Here is a 12,142-nt window from a genome sequence, read left to right on the forward strand (position 1 = left end):
TGGTAAAGTAAATTTCTAAGCAAAGCCAACTTGTGAAAGAAATGAGAATGTCACAAGGTTCTTAAAAGAAAAAGGAGGTAAGGTGCTGACTGTAAAGTTGTTGAGATGGCTCCCTAATAAAGGAAAAGAAGTTGATGGCAGTTGCCAAGTCATTAAGAAGTAAAATTAAGTGTTATAAAAGTCTTACCCTTGGTGGTGAGAAGGTGTTGTTGATGTCTAAAAGCAGTTTAAAAATTAGTAGAGAATCTCAACAGTATGGAGAGGAGGAATATTGAGTGTGAGATATTTTAATTTCTATGACAGTCGAATGACTATTTATATTCCACATCTAGGCTAGGATTCTTCCTAGAGAAAGTATTCCTTAACCTCTCCACCCTCCAGGTTATTAGAGAAGGAGTAGCTTCCTTTAATAAAAAGTCCGAAGTAGCAGAGAGAAATTTACTTTTCTTGGGATTAAAGAGAGAGGAAGAATTTCAGACAGAGAAGAAGAAAAACAAGTTTAAGAAGAAGGAGTTTGAGGCTCTAAAGAAGTAGTTGCTTGTTTTCTAAGGAAGCAGAAGTAGAATCACCCAAGCTATCAGGTGAGGGATCATTCAATGAGCTTCAAGACTCAGAAGAAGAGAAAGATAATGGCACTTGGTGACTCTCTGCTCAAGGGTACTGAGGTATCTATATGTTGATTGGTAATAGTGAAGGTCTCATACATCCAAGATAGAAAACCTAACAAAACTTGTCAAAATGGATGACTACTACCCACTCCCAACAATTCATGTGGGTGCAAATGATATTGCCAAAGGGAACCTAGAAAGCATTATGAAACATTACAAAGTCTTGGGCAAGAAACTGGAGACTATACTGTGGTGGTAGTTTCATTATTACTGCCCACTGAAGGCAAGGGATACAGAAGAGAAAAATTGTTTAAGAAGTAAATATCTGGCTAAGAAGGTTGTGTCTAAGGATAGAATATGAATTTCTGGACTATAGCTTATAAGGATATGAGCAGCCAGTTTTCAAAAGGACTTGCAAACTATAAATGACCACATGAAAGCATACTCCAATCATTAATAGTGAGGGAAATGAAAATTAAAACAACTTTGATGTTCCACTTCACACCATGGAGATTGGAACTTCATGTAGATGACAAAGATGACAAAGGATGGGAACAGTCAGTGTTGAATGGGCTATAAGAAGATAGATATTAATGTACTGTCAGTGGAGCTTTGAAGTGGTACATTTCTTTATATCGATTTGGAGTTACAAAAGAAATCTAACTAAACTGTACATACTCCTTTGACCCAGCAATCCTACTGTTGGGCATATACCCTAAGAAAGTCAAAGTCAGAAGGAAAGGTAAATATATATACCACAATATTCATAGGAGCATTCTTCGTGGTAGCAAAGAACTGGAAATAAAGTCTATCAATTGAGTAATGGTTAAAAAAAATTGATCTATGAATGTATTTCATTACATTCATTATAGAGTTAAAAAAAACATGAGAAGTTCAGGGAAACATGGGAAGATTAATATGAAGTAATACAAAGTAAAATTAGAAGAACCAAGAGAATAATACAAATGATTACAATAATGTAAATGAGAAAAGATCACTAAAAAGAAGTCAAATTCTCAGTGAAGGTCCTAGAGAACAGACAAAGAAACATACCTTCCTTCTCATAGCAGAGACTACTAGGACAAAATATTGTATACATTGTCAGATGAAGTCATTGTATCAGATGCTTTTTGCGTAATTGTTTTTCTTTGTCACAAAGGAAGGTGCAATTTCAGCGGGTGAGGTAAGAGTGGGGTTTGAAATGATGGTGATGCAAGATATGCTCTAGACCAGACAGAAGACACAGAACAGCAAGAAATGGGAGGAGTCAAGATGGCGGAGTAGAAGCAGGACCTCCCCACTGCTCCAGCTTCCACCTTCCCTAATCCATGTAAAAAGGGGACTCTAAACAAACTTTGGAGCTGCAGAACCCACAAAATGACACAGAGAAGCTAATCTCCCACTGAGGATAGACTGGCAGCAGGAATCGACAAGCTCAGTGCTCTGGGAGCCGAGCCCAGCCCCACCCCCGAGGCTTTAGCCCCAGGGCGGACCTCACTAGCCCCTGGCTAGAGGGACTCCAGATCAGCAGCAGCTGTGGCTGTCTCCAGATTTATCAACACATAGATGCGAAGTACAAAGTGAGAGGTCAGTGCAGACTTTGGGACCCAGTAGTTGGGAGTACTTGGCTTTTGCCCCCAGGGCGAGAAGCCACTGAGCTGCCAACACAGTCAGCCAGAGCAGCTTGAGCTCCTGGTCTGCAGAGTGTAGGGAGACCAAGCACCAGTCTGAGGGGTAATCGCTCTTGCTTTAACCTGCTTGGATACAGATTGCAGTCTAGGGTGGAGGTCCTGGGGTGTGTGTCCAGCTTGCCAGAGTATGTGGAGACCTCAGAGAGGGCACCCAACTAATACTTCAGACAGCTGAGAAAACTCCAGCGTTTGGAATGAAAGTGCCCCTGTCTGGTGGCAGAGTCCTACTGTGGTAAAAAGCCCAGGGGTCAAGTGACTGAGGGGCAACATGACCAGGCAAAGGAAACAAAGCAGACAGAAGATTCCAACATTAGACTCCTATTTTGGGGGCAAAAAGGAGCAAAGCATGGAACGGGAGGAAGACAGTGAAGTCAGAACTCCTGCATCAAAAGCTTCAAAGGAAAATACGAGCTGGTTACAGGCCATAGAGGACCTTAAGAAGAAGATAAGTGGAGGAAAAATTGGGAAGAGAAATGAGAACCATGCAAGAAAATTACAAAACGAGAGTCAATAGCATGACTGAGGAAAATCATACCTTAAAAAATAGACTAACTCAAATGGCAAAATGAGGCTCAAAAAGGCAATGAGGAGAAGAATGCCTTAAAAAGCTGAATTTGCCAGATGGAAAAAGAATCTCAAAAGCTCACTGAGGAAAATCATACCTTCAGAATTAGATTGGAGCAAATGGAAGCTAATGACTTTGTGAGAAATCAAGATGCTGTTAAACAGATCCAAACAAATGAAAGAATAGAAGGCAATGTGAAATATCTCATGGGAAAAACCGCTGACCTGGAAAATAGATCCAGGAGAGATAATTTTAAAAATTATTGGACTACCTCAAAGCCATGATCAAAGTAAGAACCTAGAAACCATCCTCCAGGAAGTTCTTAAAGAAAACTGCCCTGATGTTTTAGAACCAGAGGGCAAAATAGAGGTTGAAATAATCCACCGATCACCTCCTGAAAAAGATCCCAAAAGGAAAACTCCTAGGAATATTATAGCCAGGTTCCAGAATTCCCAGATTAAGGAGAGAATATTACAAGCAGCTAGGAAGAAGCAATTTGAATATTGTAGAAACACAATCAGGATAACCCAGGATCTGGCAGCTTCTACACTGAGGGATTGAAGGGCTTGAAATATGATATTCCATAGGTCAAAGGAGCTGGGATTAAAACCAAGAGTCACCTACCCAGCAAAACTGAGTATCATGTTTCAGGGGGAAATATGGTTATTCAGTGGAATAGAGGACTTTCAAGCATTCTTACTGAAAAAACCAGAGTTGAATAGAAAATTTGACATTCAGATACAAGAAGCAAGAGAAGCATGAGAAGAATCATCAAAGTCCAGAGTCAAGAAAAAAGTCAAGATGTGTGACCATTACCTGGGATGCAGTGGATGATCTTGGCATCTTTGAAGTTTGACCAAGGTCCAGGTACCTTCAAGGCCCATTGGAACAAACTGCCCATTCTTCCTGGAATACTCATTACAATACAGGAATACCTCAGTTTATTTTACTTCCCTTTATTGCACTTCACAGCATTTTTTACAAATTAAGGGTCTGTGGCAACCCTATGATGAGCAAGTCTATTGGCACCGTTTTTTGAACAGCATGTGCTCACATCATGTCTCTGTGTCACATTTTGGTAATTCTCACCATATTTCAAACTTTTCATTATTATTATATCTGTTATGGTGATCTATGTTAAGCAATCTTGGATGTTATTCTTATAATTGTTTTGGGGCTCCACAAACCGTACCCATATAAGACAGTGAATTTAATTGAGAAATGTTGTTTGTGTTCTGACTGCTCAACCAATCAGCCCTTTCTCTCTCTCTCCCTCTCTTTGGGACTCTATATTCCTTAGATACAACGATGGTGAACTTAGATTAATTAATAACCCCACAATGACCTGTAAGAGTTTAAGTGAAAAAAAAAAGTCAATCCATGTGCTAAACTTCATTATTGTCTTATTTAAGAAATTGCCAAAATAACCTCAACTTTCAGCAACCACTACCCTTATCAGTCAGCAACCATCTACATCAAGACAAGATCTTTCAACAGTAATAAGATTATAACTCATTAAAGGCTCAGATGATGGTTAGCATTTTTAGTAATAAAGTATTAACTTTAAAAAAAAAGAAAGGGAAGAAGCTATGAAGAGGAGACTGGAAATCCAGCAGAGATGCTATACCTAAGTGGAGTTATAAATGAACTATAGAAAGAGATAAAGGACTTCCAGGCCCTACAGTACCAGGAGTTGCAAATTGACTTTGCTACATGTGTATCTTACACTGTGATTCGCTGTTGTTATATTCTAAGCTTGAGCCAACTTTTCCCATGGATACCGTGTATTTGTAGGAAAGCGTGCTCCAGGTTTTTGAAGCTTCAGAAATATTATTTTTACTATGCTATTTTGGTAAATGCATTTTCTAAGAGTTAACTGTGTTAACTGTCTGATTGTTAATGGGATGCACACCCTGTAGGGGCTTTTGAATTACAATATTAGCAATAGAAACCCAGAAAGGGTTACCTTTAGGACCTAATGTAGTTCTAGTGCACCATCCTCCCCAACTCGTACCCAGCATCCAACCAATGAGTTCAAGTGCAAGTTGGTAGAGTAGCCCAGAGGACTATTATATATTTTTGTTGTGGTAGAACATGCCATGTCTTACTAAACTCATTTTCTTTTTTGACAGTTACTAAACTCTGTCAAATCAGATCTGATCAATCAGGGAAATGTTGCAATATAGTTTATCTAAATTTTAGCAAATCATTTGTTTGTCTGATGTGGAAAAGATAGAGGGCTGTGAGCTAATGATAGAACAATTAGATCAATTCAACTGATTTGGTGGTTGGATAAAAAGTAATAATTAATGATTCATTGTCAATTTGGCAGGAAGTCAACAGTAGAGTTCTCCAGGGATCTGTGCTTGGCCTTGTGCTCTTTAATATTTTTTTTAATCAATAACATGGCTAAAGGCATGTATAAATTCTTGTCATGTTTGTATGTGATGCAAAGCCAGGAGGAATAGCTAACATACTGAATGACAAAGGCAGTAATTTAAAAAGTACTGAAAGATGAGCATTAGACTAAGACTAATAAGAAGAAATTCTATGGGGATAAATGTAAAGCCTTATACTTAGGTTCAAAAAATCAATTTCACATGTAATTGTTGGGGAAGCATTGTTGGACTGGACCTCATATTAAAAAAAAATCCAGGGGTGTTTTAAAGAGCTAAAAGCTCAAAATCATTCAGTCATGTCATGTGGTAGCCAAAAAAGCCAGTGTAATCTCCAGGTTCATTAAAAAAGGCCTAGTTAAAAATAAAAAAATAAAAATAAAAAAGGGGCGGTTAGGTGGCGCAGTGAATAGAGCACTGGCCCTGGGGGCAGGAGGACCTGAATTCTTGGGCAAGTCATTTAATCTCAATTGCCCTCCATAAAGGAAAAAATAAAATAAAAAAGGCCTAGTTTCTAGGAAAAATGAGGATAGTCCCTTTGTACTTTGCCTTGTTCAGACCACATTTAGGGTCTTGTGTCTGGCTCTGGGTACCACAGTTTAGGAAGAACATTAACAGGTTAGAATCCGTAGTAGGACAAATAGAATAGTAAAAGCTTGGAATCCATGTCATATAAAAATAAGTCAAAACAACTGGAAATATTTATCCGAAAGAAGAGTACAGTGAGAGGGGGATGTAAGAGTTATGTTCAAGTATTTGGAGGACTATCACATAGAAGAGGAATTAGACTTCTGTTTGTCCCCAGAGGACATAACCAGGAATAATGTGTAGAAACTGCAAAGAGGTAAATTGAGGCTCTGACATTCGCCACTTTTTTAAAGTATTGATAAGAGTATGAAAGGGTAGCTAGGTGGTGCAGTGGATGAAGTGCCAACCTTGGAGTTAGGAAGACTTGAGTTCAAGTCTGATCTCAGGCACTTACCAGTTGTATGACCATGGGAGACTCACAACCCTTTTTGTCTCAGTTTCCTCTTCTGTAAAATGAGCTAGAGAAGGAAAAGGCAAACAACTCCAGTATCCTTGTCAAGAAAAACCCAAATGAGGTCATGAAGAGTTGTATACTGAAATGAAGCAACAAGAGTATGGATTTTTTTTCTAAGCCTTTGTATCTTTCTTTCCTTCATAAAGCTTATAAAGTAATCCCTGAATGTTCTGAAAGTTGTCTCATCTCTAGCACCAATGACTCTCCTCTTTGATCTAATCCAGTCTGTCTGTCTTGTCTTTGTTATATTTACTGACATTCTATTAGCTCTATAAATTCATCTGGGATGGTGATTAGAGGACAAGCAGTCTTTCATAAATAATATTTTACAATAGGCCACGTCTTTGCATTACACATTTGACTGAAAGATATAGATGATACAAGATCCTACTGTGTTTATTGTTTGTTAATTACAAAAAAGCACTTGATTCAACACAGCAAAATTTCCCCTTAAATACTCTGTTACAAGGTGTCTCCCATACACACATCAAAATAATGAAAAATTCCTTTAAAAATATAACAAACTTGTTTGAGGGCTCCCTGAGCAAGAAAAGGAAGACTCAGTGATCGAGGCACCTCAGGGAGCCCTTCTCCAAGATTCCTACCAATATCATCTTGCTCCTTCTTTCTCGTAGATGGACAATGACACCCCCATTCCTGCTCCTTTATGAGGGAACCCAGATCCCTATCTCCACTCCAACTCTCAAACCCACTCTCAACTTTTAAACAGTTGTGGATTAGTACCTCCAGCCTCACCACCCCAGGTGTAGACATGGTCACTCAGAGCACTTGGAAAAAAAGAAATCATCAACTACAATCCTTCTGGCAAGATGACCCTTCTTCTGCATCCTCTGTCCACCAGCCCTCATAGTCATCCTACCACTACACCATCTAGATCCCACAAATTTTCATCTGAATTGCTAATGGACCATATGGACCTCTGAGACCTGCCATCCACCCTGCTGTGGCAACATCAGAATCACCAGGCCTTCTATCTCCTCTGCATTTGAACACTCCTTTCTGTGTTGCCTCCCTCAATTAGAATGTGAATTCCTTATAGGTATAGTTCTCAATCTTCTATTTGTATCCTCTTCACTTAGCTGTGGTTGGCACACAGTAAGAGTTAAATAATTGATGGCTTTTTAAAAAATTATTCATTTAGGAATACTCACCAAGCATCTTCATCACTGTCATGGAGAAAATCCAGTCCAGTGTGCAAATTGAAAAGGGATTCCTTATGGATGGTAAGATTTTCCAAATGATTCTGTTTGCATATGACATTGTTTCTACATCTGGTCCCAAAACATTAGAACTTCCTGAACAATATCCATGACCATTCATAAGATTTTGACCTAATTATCCACACAGGAAAAAGCAAGTGAATGAAAAATACCTATTGTTTCTATCATGATTGCTGTTTGTCTTTTGCTCTCAAAGAGGACCATGCTGCTAAACGGACTACCTACACAGCTCATCATTTTGTGTGTACTCTCTCCAATGTGACTAACAATATCTTAATCATCTTTTTTCCATCCACATGCTTCTTTGACCTCCCTGAAGCCTCTGACCCTGTCAAACACCCTCTTCTCCTTGGTACTTTCTTCTTTCTAGGTTTTTGTGACACTGCTCTCTCCTGGTTCTCCTCTTACTTGTCTGACTGTTCTGTATCAGTTTCCTTTGCTGGATCTCCATTAAGGTCACACCCATTAACTATGGGTATTCCCAAAGGTTTCCCTTTTCTCTTGCCCCTATACTATTTTACTTGGTGATCTCATCAGTTCCTATGGCTTCAACCGTTATATCTCCCCCTGCCCACCCCCAATTACCTGTGCTCACAATCACTTTGCCATTTTTGACTCCTGTTTCTCAACCCCACAACCAATCAGTTGCCAAGTGCTGTCATTTCTACTTCAGTGGTATTTCTTATATATACTCCCTTCTCCCCTCTGACACTGCAACCACCCTGATACTGGCCTTCATTGCCTCACTGTCCTACAATAGTCTGCTGGTTGGTCTCCCTGCCCCAAGTTAATCTCCACTCCAGTCCATTCTCCACTCAACTGTCAAACTGATCATCCTAAAGCACAAATCTGACTTTGTCACCAGCCTATTCTATCAACTCCAGGCTCCCAGTGGCCTCCAGGACCAAATAGAAAGATCTTGTTTGACTTTTAAAGCCCTCTATAACTGTAATTATCATCATCTCATACCTGGACTACTACAATAACCTGCTGATGGGTCCACCTGCCTCAAGTCTCTCCCCACCCCAATCCATTCTCCATTCAGGTGCCAAAGGGATCCTCCTAAAGCTTAGTTTCAACCGTATCACTCTTCCCCACTCCCCTCACCCACATAAACTCCAGTGACTCCTAATCATCTCTAGGGTTAAATTAAATCTTGGAATTCAAGGCCCTTCAGAATCTGGCCCCCTCCCACCTTCGAAGTTGTCATATTCCTTACTTCTCTCCACTTACTCTGCCATCCAGTGATGCTGACTTTCTTGTTGTTCCTCTCACATGACAATCCATCTCCCAACTCCAAGCATTTTCTCTGGCTGTCCCCCATGTCTGATGCTCACTTCTCATCTCTGCCCCTTAACTTTCCTGGCTTCCTTTAAATCTCAGCGAAAGACCTACTTTCTTCAAGAAGTCTTTCCCAATCCTCTCTAATGGCAGTATCTTCTATTATCTCCATTTTATTGTCTATAAATCTTATATGTACATAGTTGTCTGTATGTTGTCTTCCCATGAGCAGTAACTCTGACCTTTCTTTGAATACTCAGTTCTTAGCATAATGTAGGTGTTTAATAAGTGCTAGCTGACTGACAAAATGACTAAACGTTCAGCACTCCAGGCAACCTCCTAAAGCTCTAAGTTACTGTTGAGTTGTTGATCTGCATTGGCAGAGGGAATTTCCAGAGTTGTGGACCAACTATCCCAGTCTATCATTACATGGGAGTTTTTCCATGCTGAATTTGCAAGCAGAGAAGTTAGTCCTTTCAGTCTGTGATCCTGGACTTTTCCTTCTCTATGGACAAGCGGAGAAGCTTCTGAGAGACTGGGAGCCCAGATAAGGAAAGAGAACTTTGGGGATTTATCCTTTCCATCTCCCTACTCCCATCATCACTACAAGCATGGCCACTGCAACACTAATAAATTGAAACAAAAGAAGAGCTGGGACCAATCTTGGAGATCTGTGGCAGATGGGATTATAAGTGAATTATAGTTCAGTTCCAATTGGAGGAGATAAGCAATACTGGCCAGGCACACTATCACAATCCTCAGTGTGATATCTGTGCTAATGTCCACCTAGCACCTCCCTCTCCTCTGTAACCCCCCATTTCTCCAAGTTGAGCTAATCTTAGTTTCAAACCTATCATCTCTTCCTGACCCTTCTTCCTATGTTCCAACTATTCAGAGAATGGAGAGGAGGATCAAAGGAGTCTATGGCTCATTTACATTTACTTTACCATCTTCCAATAAATCCTATGTCTATTGAAATATAAATTGTCTAAGTCAAATATAATTGTCTAAATAGGGGCAGTACCTGGAGGTTTCTCTAAAGTGGGGTGGGCGTCAGAACAGTACAGAGGTGATAAATGTTCTTATTTTTGTAATTCTTGATTTTATTCCAGGGCATGCTCCTAGATCTATATTAAACCCTGAGATAGCTGCAGCAGCCCTAAGGGTGCAGGAGAGATCAAGGCAATGGGAGAGGGAAGTAGTCTAGCAGCCTAAGTGTTCGCTTGCTTGTACCCTCTGTCTAAGAAAACTGAAGCATCTGCACTGAACACTCTCTGATATAGTCTCTGAGCTAGTAGCCTAACTATAGCATCACCTAGTGGCCAAAATATACTCAATTCTAACTGGTTAATTAAAAAGAAATTAGCCTTTACCAGTTTTTAATATAAGCATGACACACCCTCATTCGATCCATATGTTAAATAGCCACATGCCTCATTATGGTACATGAAGCATTCTAAGGGAAAAGTTTAAGCTCCACAATATGAAGGGGTTGATACTCATCCTGTAGCAGATGAAAAGTTCAAGAGACATAATATCTGGGTAATTAATAATTTTATTAATTATGACTAGCAGATAATTAATAAAAGAATTTATATTTCTTATGTGGATTCACTGACTATGTTTTCTAGATTTAACAAAACTGAACTTCACAAAATGTATAACTGACTTGAAAAGATTTCTACGAAAAAACTTTGGAGCAAAGATAACTAATAATTGCAAACATAGATGAACAACAAAATGGCAGAATTGACAATTTTTCTGTTCGTTATTAGCTCTTTATCAGTCACACTGAAAAAAAATGGTAGTCTAATAAGCTCTGACATGAAGTCAGACAAAAAAAATTATCAAGATTATTTGAAATATGAATTTGGTATTAGCAAATAGCAGCATGAAACCATTACAATTAGCAAAACAATTAAAAACTAACTTCTGTGGTTCAAGGGCTGTCATCTATGAAAATTCACATCTGCATACTTAAAAACTTGAAAAGCATAACTTTTTTTTAAATCTTCCAAATAAATTTAAGTGGGTTTTTAATGCATTTGTTAAAATGTTTTAAAAATTCAGTATCCTGAGGCAGCTAGGTGGTGCAGCGAATAGAGCACTGGCCTTGGAGTCAGGAGGACCTGAGTTCAAATGTGACCTCAAACACTTAACACTTACTATTCATGTGACCCTGGGCAAACCACTTAACCCCAATTGCCCTGCCTTCCCCCCTCCAAAAAGCAAATAAATAAATAAATAAAATCCAATATCTTCTGTGAAGATAATCTGCCATCAGTGAAGATGGAAATTTACTAGCTGAATCTTGAAATAATTAGTGTATAGGATTGAAAACTTAGTATCATGATTTAGGAAGCAGAGCCAAGAGAATACTTCGTTCTCTTTGATCTATGTTATCTTTGTGAGGTAGTTTGTTGTTGGGATTTTTTTTTTAGCTGTAATAGCTAAACTATTTAAAACCAAGTACAGAAATACAATGAAATTTGAACCAGACCTTCAAATTCCTGCATCACAAAATAATCAAAATTTTTTAAAATAATGAAATATATTCAATCACATTTCTTTCACTAAAACATGATTAGTAGTAGACTAATGGACAAATACAATGGACATGACAGCAAAGCCAATTATAATTTGATAGGAGTGTTTATTAACCGGCTGGTGACTGCCTCCCCAATAGGGAAGACAGCATCTAGTCTTCTGTAAGACTATTTCTATAAAAATGTAATGCATTTTTATAGACCTAGATGTTGCTAACAAATAGAGTGTAGTTCCAAGGGGAGGTACCATTTCTAGTAAAGTCTTGGGTACCTAACAAGAACAGACTTGTATCTGGGCTAACAAGAACAGACTTGTACCTGGGGTATGTTTCTGGCAACACAGGTGAAATGTTCCCTCACTATTATGGCCTATTAGGTGGTTTCCAGGGACCCTGGTAGGGGTCCCCTTCTAGCAGGTTTAGGGGGGCTTTGGTGTATAATTTCTGATGGGCACTTCACTCCCCCCTTTTCTTGTTCATAGTTGAAACTGTTCCCTTGCACTAGGGTTATGGTACCCACTGCTGCCGATCCTGCCATACCAAGGCCAACTAGGATAGGGACTAAAATGGGGGCTGCCAGCAAAAAGGTGTTGGTAGGACTGGGTTGGGACCGGTGGGAGTAAGATCCCTTGGCCCCAAGTTCGTTGACTAGTGAACAAGGCCCTAGGGTCCCTTCCTGTAACATAAAACCTGATTCCCCAAGGTGTCCCAGTTTTCCAATCCTTTTTATTCCAATCCAAAACCCTGATGACAACTGGGTTACATGACTTAAG

At 39.3% G+C, this 12,142-nt stretch overlaps 1 long non-coding RNA gene across 1 annotated transcript in view; it reads right to left on the reverse strand.

Moving 5' to 3' along the window:
• The window catches only part of LOC138166796 (uncharacterized), a 49,148-nt gene extending 41,340 nt beyond the window's left edge, over positions 1-7,808 (reverse strand). Inside the window, exon 1 of the long non-coding RNA XR_011169737.1 lies at positions 7,475-7,808. This is a non-coding gene — a long non-coding RNA (uncharacterized lncRNA). The remainder of the gene's footprint in view (positions 1-7,474) is intronic.
• Between the last annotated feature and the right edge of the window lie 4,334 nt (positions 7,809-12,142).

This window comes from Petaurus breviceps, unplaced genomic scaffold (genome assembly GCF_028583685.1).
Source record: "Petaurus breviceps papuanus isolate PSGF00001 unplaced genomic scaffold, PetGlider_PUasm1.0 226, whole genome shotgun sequence".
In the NCBI taxonomy this organism is placed as follows: domain Eukaryota; kingdom Metazoa; phylum Chordata; class Mammalia; order Diprotodontia; family Petauridae; genus Petaurus; species Petaurus breviceps.